The 9,473-nt window shown below is 51.3% G+C and overlaps 1 protein-coding gene across 2 annotated transcripts in view; it reads right to left on the bottom strand.

Annotated features, from left to right (window-relative positions):
• The window catches only part of CMKLR1 (chemerin chemokine-like receptor 1), a 55,532-nt gene that overhangs the window by 22,013 nt on the left and 24,046 nt on the right, over nt 1-9,473 (bottom strand). The window contains exon 1 of one of the 2 annotated variants that reach the window (XM_006151509.2): nt 201-533. The exons of the other annotated variant lie outside the window; for it this stretch is intronic. The gene's annotated coding sequence lies outside the window, so the exon portion shown is untranslated. Of the gene's footprint in view, nt 1-200; nt 534-9,473 lie in introns of those variants that run through there. 2 annotated transcript variants of the gene reach the window in all.

The raw sequence follows: 9,473 nt of genomic DNA, 5'->3' as shown, positions 1-9,473 counted from the left end.
GGCGGGGTAGGATCTGAGTCTGGCTGTTCTGACCCCGGGGCCCCCATCTTTAAGGACCATGACTATCTCTTCTGCCCCGTGGCTGGTTGGCTGGGTGCGGACCCCGCCAGCTTGTGCCTGTGTCCCCCAGACCTGGCTGGCAGGTGAGTGACACCAAACGTCAAACCCCACCTCAAATAGCCCTAGGAACCCCGACTCACCCAACTCTGGACAGTGCATTCGCCATAAGCCAGGCTCCCAGGGCAAGCAGGGGGGCTTCAGAGGTCCGAGTAGCTAGCTAGGTGACCCCCAAGAGGCCCCAGAGCCCTGAGCTGTCCAGGAACCCCTGCCCAGGCTGCTCGCCCCAGACTCAGGGGCCTCGGGGCAGTTGGGAAGGTTCTGGTCCCTTGGGATTCTGGCTCCATTCCAGGCAGCTGACGAATGGGCCGGCACTGCTGCCAGCAACCAGCTCTCCCGCATACGAGGTCCCACCCTCTTCCCAGACACCAGGGCGGAGGGACAGGCTGCCCTCCCCCTCAACTCTGTCACCACACTGTCACCTCTCCCAAGGCAAAGCCCAAGACCTGTCCCAGGAGAAGCCTTGCTGCCCTCCTCCCTAATCCAATCCCACCCCACCCTCCATAGAAAACAAGCAGCTGGTTGCAAAGCAGAGGAAATTCCTGGATCCTAATAGACATGCAGGACAGGCTTTAGAGTCAAGGTCCCTGCCACATTTGTGGGACAGAACAAAAGGGAAGTGGCTCAGTGCACCTGAGAGCCAAAGCCTCTCGGCTGCAGCAAAGTGCACTCCCCCAGCTGGCCCCTCGCTTGCTGCATAAGCAGCCCCTGGACTGCTAAGTCTTGGTCTCCCCTGCAAAGTGGCTGTCGCGAGGGCCTCAAGAGATCATATGTGGAGGATGTAGGGTGACCAGTCGTCCTGGTTTGTCAGGGATTAAGGGGTGCCTCGGGGTGTGGGATTGTTTTCATGGAGAGATTTTTGGTATAGGGAGCATGGACTCGCAAGAGAGACAGAGAGAGACAGAAAGTGAGAAATCACCCCCCAGAGGGGATGGCCATGCTGCAATCCCTTCTCCTCCATTCTCCTCCCAGGATCTTGGGCATGCACGCACATGCACCTGGCGTGAATTTTAAGCCTCCACATCTGGGATTTGAACCATGGTCGACTATGTGGGAGTCAAGTGACATAACCATTATGCCATCTGCTGGTCCTGGGATGTGGAATTTAAAGTGCTCCAACCAGGACTGGCCCAGGCAAATCAGGGTAGGCCAGTCACTACACATGTAAAGAGTAGGATTCAGACAAACATGCCCCCGGCTGGTTTTTTTTTTTTTTTTAATATTTGAAATCAACATTTACTAGTTGGATGTACATGACGGGTACACTGTGCTTTTTACCACATATACATACATACAGAGTGTGTTTGAAATGAGCACACCATTCATCACCCTAAGCTTGGTGGTGACTTTGTGTCGTCGGCATCTGAAATCCTTAATCCTTTCCTCCAGCTCCTCTGAAACGTGCATTGCACTGTTATTAACACAGTTACTCGAGGCAGGCAGCGCGTTCCTCCCATTGCATACAACTGCAATTGTGTATCTGCTCCCACGTTCTCCGTCTTCCCCTCACTCTTCCCCTCACCCTTCCCAAATATTCCCTTCCCCACTGCTTTCCAAATCTTTCTGCTTCTACACGTGAGTGAGAACGCACAGTATTTGTCTTTTTTTGTTTTTTTAAGTTTTTCTATAGGGCACATGCACTGGCTGGAAAGAGACAGTGAGAGAGAGAGAGAGAGAGAAAGCAAGAAATCCCCCCCAGGGCCATGGCCACACCACAATCCCATCTCCTCCATTCTCAGAATTTGGGGCATGCACGTACAAGCCTGATATGTTTTCAAGTCACCAGGCCCAGGATTTGAACCACTGTCAACCATGTAGGATCCACTCGCCTTAACCTTCATTCCACCTGCTGGCCCCAATATTTATCTTTCGGTGCCTGGTTTATTTCCTCTAGGCTCATCTGTAATGCCTCAGATGACCGGATTTCATCCTTTCTTAAGGCTGAATAATACTCCGCTGTGTACGCATACCTTATTTTTCTATGTCCTGGCTGCCTTTTATTTTAAGAGAAATTTTTGCTATAGGGCACATGCACTCACTGGAGAGACAGAGACAGATAGCCACACCACAATCCCTTCTACTCCATTCTCCTCTCGGGATTTTGGGCATGCACACACGCGCACACACCCAGCCCAAAGTTTTAAGCCACCAGGTCTGGGACTCGAACCAGTCAACTCTATGGGAGTCCAGCAATGTAACCATTATGCCATCTGCTGGTACCTGGCTGCTGCTTTTAAAGAGAGCTACTTGTGGAGTCAGATAACCATGAGTTGGGAACCAGCAGTTAGCGTAATGGCTATGTCGCTGGACTCCCACGTAGTCGACTGCAGTTCGCGTCCTGGACCTGGTGGCTTAAAACTCACGCCGGGCGTGTGTGTGTGTGTGTGTGTGTGCCCAAGATCCCGAGAGGAGAATAGAGGAGAAGGGATTGCGGCGTAACCATCCCCCCCGGGGGATGATTTCTCGTTTTCTGTCTCTATGTCTCTCTCTGTCTGTCTGGCGAGCATACGCGCCCTATAGCGAAAATCTCTCTCAAAACACACACACATACACACACACACACACACACACACACACACACACACACACGAGTTTAAATCCTCAGCCCAGCAGAAGTTCTAGAAAGGCTCTTTACTAGAAAGCTCCTCCTTTTCCACTCACTGACCTTGAGCGACCTGCCCCATTCATCCCGGGCCCTGGAGTCACACAGGACAAGCCAGCCACCTCCCTTCCAGGGCCACTTCCTCAGGGTAGCCTTGGCCAGCACTGCCTCTGCATCATTCTTAACCCGTCGCCAGCTGGCCCCGCCAAGCCAATGGAGCTGCCCTCCCCTGATAGGGGGCAGGGGCTCTGGTATGGTTTTGCTTAAGGGTTTGTTGGTATGTTTGCATGTTTGCACGTTGGCTTGTTCCAGAAGGAGAAAAAAGGCTCACAAAGGCTCACTCATACGGGAAACATAAATTAACAGTGAGAGAGAAAGGAGGAAGGGAAACGTGGGTGGGACAGAAAACAGAGCCAACAATGAGGGGGGAAATGCAGATGATCAGAAATGTCCTAACCCTGAAGGTGGGATCGCCATGCACCAGACTCCCAGCCTCCAAAAAAGAGAGACCAGTGACACAAACCACTTCTGCTCAAAGTGAACTGAGAATGACAAGGCTTCCTGGTGTTTGGGGCAAGAAGGCTTTCTCCAGAGACCCATGGAGAAACTTAGGACGCTGTGGGATCTGACCATGGGGGCAGCCTGGAACTTCAAGGGAGGGTCAAACACTCGCTTGCTGCATACAACACCCTTCTGTGCATGCCGGCCACACTGCAATTCCCCAAATCCACTTTTCCTAGAAGTGCCAGGGCAGGGGTGACTATCAGCTCCCGTGTAGCCACCCAGCGTAAGCTCTGCTCCTTCCATCTGCAGAAAACCCAACATACCTGGGAGGGGCCTGAACTGTGGCCTGCGAGTCAGCCTTCCAGATGTTTCTCAAAGCCAAGGCCTTGAAACTATTAGCCGCGGTAAGCAGGACGCTATTCCCTACAGCAAATGCTGTAGGTGTCACAGTCTTTCTGCCTCAGTAGGGGACAGGCCTAGGGTGTCCTCACAAGGCCTGCTGATCTGCCAACATGTTTTATGAAACAGACGATCCTGACAAGGACACACTTGACCCATAGGTTCAAGTCCCAAACCTGGTGGCTTGAAAATCATGCAAGGCATGTGTGCTCAAAATCCCAAGAGGAGAAGGGATTGTGGCAGACCCCCTGGAGGGGGTGATTTCTCATTCCCCACCCCCCTCTCTCTCTCTCTGGCAAGTGCTCCTGACTTGTAGGAAAACAAATCCCAAGTATGGTCAAGAAGCTAACAGCAATGAGACTATGCCCTGAGGGTTTATGACACATTTGCTCTTAACATAATAACATCTCCTACCAGGCCACTGTCCACGACTCTAATTTGTTTTTCTAATTTAAATTTCTGACTAAGCAACACAATTCCATCAAAGCGGTAATAGCTAAAACTATTAAAAAGTTTTGTTCAAAATATTTTTTTTTTAGAAAGAAAAGTCCCGTTAGCCATGTCGTGCTGCACCAAGTTCCTCGGATTAATTTCTCAGGTCCCTACCAGAGTTGCTATGGGTAGATACAAATTCTACTCTCTCTCCGTCTTGCATAAAAAAGTAGCATATTAGGCACACTATTTTGCATCTGGCCCTCTTACCCAACAATGTATCTTGGAGATGATTTCATACCAGTGTGTAAAGGATACATCATCTTTTTGATGGCTGTATAGTACTCCATTGTAGCACTCATGCAAGGCATGTGTGCTCAAAATCCCAAGAGGAGAAGGGATTGTGGCAGACCCCCTGGAGGGGGTGATTTCTCATTCCCCACCCCCCTCTCTCTCTCTCTGGCAAGTGCTCCTGACTTGTAGGAAAACAAATCCCAAGTATGGTCAAGAAGCTAACAGCAATGAGACTATGCCCTGAGGGTTTATGACACATTTGCTCTTAACATAATAACATCTCCTACCAGGCCACTGTCCACGACTCTAATTTGTTTTTCTAATTTAAATTTCTGACTAAGCAACACAATTCCATCAAAGCGGTAATAGCTAAAACTATTAAAAAGTTTTGTTCAAAATATTTTTTTTTTAGAAAGAAAAGTCCCGTTAGCCATGTCGTGCTGCACCAAGTTCCTCGGATTAATTTCTCAGGTCCCTACCAGAGTTGCTATGGGTAGATACAAATTCTACTCTCTCTCCGTCTTGCATAAAAAAGTAGCATATTAGGCACACTATTTTGCATCTGGCCCTCTTACCCAACAATGTATCTTGGAGATGATTTCATACCAGTGTGTAAAGGATACATCATCTTTTTGATGGCTGTATAGTACTCCATTGTAGCACTTGCTAGCATTGAACCTGACTTGTTTCTGGTCTCTCATTGTTACAATGCTACGATTAATCATTGTGTATGTGTTACAGTGTTACAGTGAACTCTGCAAGGGTATTATTTCCCACATACTTTTAATAGAGTCTAGAACAATAAAGCCTTTTTCTTTTTTTCTTTCTTTTTCTTTTTCTTCTTTTTTTTTTTTTTTTTTTTTTTTTTTGGCTAGAGGGTATGTTTACTCCCCAGAGAGAGAGAAAGAAAAATGGTAAAGGGATGGTCATGCTGCAGTCCCTTCTCCACTTCTCCTTTTGGAATATGAGTGCGTGCTTTTCAAGCCATAGGGTCTGAGACTCAAACCATGCAGGTGGCTATGTGGGATCCAGCCCCTTCCACCACCACGCCACCAGCTGGTCTGCCTTCATCTTTGTAATGGGCAGTGGGGCGGGAGTGGGCTGCAGTCCATCAGGAACACCCCGTAGAGCCATCCACACGGCTGGTCCCCACAGACCGCTGTCTGCAGGTGGGAGGAGCACTTAAAGGTGTCACAGGAAGTCAGAGGACCCCGGTTCTTATTCCAGCTGCACCAGCTGTTCCAGCTCCTGGTCCTCGGTTTCCACATTTACCAGAGAGAGCGATCCTCCTCAGGGCTGCTGTTGGGATCAGCGAGGAGGAAAGATTTCTGCAGACGAATGGCCCCACCTATGGACTGAGGGAGGAGAGTAAAGCCTGAAGTCCCCTCTGCCACCCTGCAGGGCAGATCTGGACTCCAGGTTCCCAGAGAAGATGCCAGTCAGGTTGGCAGGGGTGGGAGGGGGCAATCTGCTGACATGGGGTGGCTGTGGCCAGCTGGCACGTGGCCAGGGCCGCCCTGGCTCCCACAGAGGAACCGTGTCCTGAAGCTGGCTGGGCAGACTCGTACTGCCCTGAGCGGCCGCCAACTTGAAGCTGTTTTCTGCCTTTATTTTATTTAACTTAAAACGGCAATCACATTTTCAGGGTGTGGAGAAAGCCTCCCCTCCAAGAACTGACCCCAGCTTTCCCTGCCCCTCAGGATAGGATCCAAAGGAATTTTCCACCTGTGGCCAAGAACTAACCCTGGCGGGTAGCAGGGTGCCCACCCCACTCCAGACTGGCATCCTCGTCTCGGCCCGTAGCACTCCTGTCTTTCCACCATGCCTACCCACGGCCCCAAGCAGCCAACAGAGGAGCCTCTGTTTCCCTCCTGCCTGCCTCCTGGCCCTCCCACCCAGAGCCCCAGCCGGGTCTGTGCTGGGGCAGGTCTGCAAGGCTGGGCAGCTTGTAACCAGGAGCTGAGACCTTGAAACCACCACCTTGCCAAGCTGTGGGGACCATCACGTCAACCCCAGGGTCCTCAACATCTCTCACTGTGCCCCACCCTCCCGACAGTCCTGCAGACCACTCCCCCACTCATGCGGAGGACACAGGAGCTCAGAGGCATCAAAAAACTTGCCCAAAAGCATGTGGCTAGAAAAGAGCGGAGCTGAGGCTCCAACCTGAAGCCAAGGGTACAAACTGGATCCAAACAGCCCGAGTCCAAATGCCTGCTCTGACACTGACCGCCTGTGCAGTGTCTCTGTGGCTCAGAATCTGTGCCTCGGTCTCCCTGTCTGTAAACTGGAACGGCAGTAATACACACCTCAGAGAGCTGGGATTAGGCTAGAGTGAGAGAAGGAATGCAGGGACCAGCAGACGGCATAATGGCAACATCGCTGGACTCCCACGTGGTCGGCCAGAGTTGGAGTCCTGGACCCTCCGGTATGAAACTTGTGCAGGCGCGTGTGCGTGCATGTCCAAGACCCCGAGAGGAGAATGAAGATTGCGGCGTGGCCATGCCTCCTGGGGGGTGATGTCTCACTTTCTGTCTCTCTGTCTCTGTCTCTCCAGCAAGCTCACAGGTCCTATAGCAAAAAAAAAAATCTCCCTCAAATAAATAAATAAATAACGAATGAATGAATGAATGAGAGAGAGAGAAGGACTATAAAACACCTACAATAATAATGACTGGTCCAGGCTAAGTTTTCAGTAAGTTATCTGCTATCATTATTATTTTTTAATTTTTTCCCTTTGGGTATGTGTGCTTGCCAGGAGAAAGGAAACAGAGACAGTGAGAAATCACTACCCCCCCGCCGGGGGGGGGGGGGAATCCCTTCTCCTCCATTCTCCTCCTGGGATCTTGGGCACGCACGCACATGCGCCTGGTGTGATTTTCAAGCTACTGGGTCCGGACTCAAACCTCAGTCAGCCATGTGGGAGTCCAGCGACGTAACCACAATGCTATCTGCCGGCCCTGGTATTATTTCTATTATTGTTATTGAGCGTGCATATGCTTCTTCATGGCATTGCCACAAAGGTATACAGTTCCCCTTCCAAGAAGCTCAGAGCCAGCCAAGGGAGACAGTCAATAAGCAAATCATGACAAAGTAAGCCCAGGGGCTGGGGGAACACATAGGGTAATAGCTGCTCCAGCTACCAGTCAGGGAGGGCTGCCTGGAGGAAGTGAGCTTGAAGGACAAGTAGGAGTTGGCTAGGCTGGCATACCAGGCCAGGACAACAGCAGAAGCAAAAAAAGCTTTGCACCTTCACTTGCCACCTTTCAAGGTCTGCCACGGGAGGACCCTGCAGAAGTAAAACCATCTTCTATTACCCCCGCACTTTGGAAAAGAAATGACGTGTTAACATCGACAAAAATACGGGGCCAGCAGATGGCATAACGGTTACGTCGCTGGACTCCCACATGGTCAACTGTGGTTCAAGTCCTGGACCTGGTGGCTTAAAACTCACACTGGGCGCGTGTGCATGCATGCCTAAAACGCAAGAGGAGAATGGAGGAGAAGAATTGCGGTGCGGCCATCCCTCCTGGGGAGTGGTTTCTTGCTTTCTGTCTCTCTGGTGAGCACACATGCCCTATAGCAAAAACAAACAAACAAAAAAAACGGACAGGAATAGGTGGGATGGAAGACGTGTCTTTCGGCTGAACACTTTCACTTTCTGAAACGCTCGCTCTCACGGCTCTGCTTTTCTTTATTCATCCTTCTGAAGACTGGAAAAACTTGGCCACAGACAGGCTGCAGGGGGCTGGGGTTGTCAGCCCTTTCCCCGACATCAGAGGAAATGGAGACTCAAAAAGCAACCTCTGGAAGGAAGTGCCTTCTCAGCTGCCCAGGAAACATGCCACAGCCTCCTGGCCACAGCTTGGGGGGTGGGGACAGGCAGGAGCAGAGCTTCCCAAGTGACCTCTTTTCAAATTAACTTGTGGTTAAGTCTGCCTAGGTTCAAACCCTGGCTGTGTGACCTTGGGTAAGTCACTTAACTTCTCTGTGCCTCTGTTAACAGTCCCTCAATGCACAGTGGAAAGGCAAGGGGACAAGGACCCCGTGGTCTGAGTGTCCTCCTCGAGACCTGATAATCCATGAATTCTCTACCCTCACGTTTGTCTGACAGAGCCCTTCAGACAGGAAGCCAGAGCTCAGGCAGGGGCCTCTCCCTGAGGCTGACCCAAAGATTTCCAAGGGCTTCCATTTTTGTCCTGAATGCAAAATTCCCAAGCTATATTTTTTTTAAAAACAAAGCATATGCCTTCAAAATAATTTCACATGTTTTAAAACTAAAACACTCAACCTTAAAATAATTTCAGCAAAGCTTCGGTTCTCCCTGAGGGAGAGACATCTTGATCCCTGGAGTGTGGGGCCCACCCCCTCCACCACCACTGCCTTACAAGTGCCCGCTGAGCACCGAGGGAGGCTGAGGCCAGGGCAGGGTGGGGACGGCCGGTTATTTCCTGGACAGCGGAGACTGGCCTCCTTCCACAGCCTGGAGCCTGGTCCCTGCGGACTCCCAGGGAAAGAAACCACCAAAAACCCAGCCAGCCCAGGCCTTGAGGACTCTCCCACTGGAGACCAGTAAGTGCTTGGTTTTGTCCAAAGATACACCGCACAACCTCTGGAAGGTCAGAGCTGGCTCAGCGCTGGCCGCAGGAAAGGAGGGCAGGAAGAAGAGGGAGAAAGGGACAGGGCCGTGAGGTCGGGGGGTACAGGAGGGGCCCAGAGATGGCAGCGCCCCAACAGCCGGCCTCTGAGCTGCTCCCCACAGCATTCGGAATCCAGGTCTCAGAGACAACCCAAAACCCCACGAACTCTGGAGTCACCACCCATCCCAGGAAACTCAAGTGTCTGGAGGTGCCGGGTGCTTCCCCATGACCCTGGGAGGAGAACTGGTCACCATCAGCCCTGGGGGAGCCAGAGGGTACCAGAGAGACCTTGCAGGTACTTCCAGAAATGTGTCCCCAGGGCCTGCCTGGGCCAAGGTTCTTCAGTTCCCCACGTTCCCCCTGTTGCCTCCCAACCACCTGAGTGGGGACTGACAGCAGCCCTGGTTTTCAAGGGCACACCTCTTAAAAGATGAGGCGATGCCCCCAAGTCTCACCGCAAGCCAAACCTTTTTTTTTTTTTTTTTTTT

This window comes from Tupaia chinensis, unplaced genomic scaffold (assembly GCF_000334495.1).
Source record: "Tupaia chinensis unplaced genomic scaffold, TupChi_1.0 Scaffold000320_1, whole genome shotgun sequence".
In the NCBI taxonomy this organism is placed as follows: domain Eukaryota; kingdom Metazoa; phylum Chordata; class Mammalia; order Scandentia; family Tupaiidae; genus Tupaia; species Tupaia belangeri.
The sequence above is the reverse complement of the archived record's forward strand: the minus strand, read 5'-3'. Positions and strand labels throughout refer to the sequence as shown.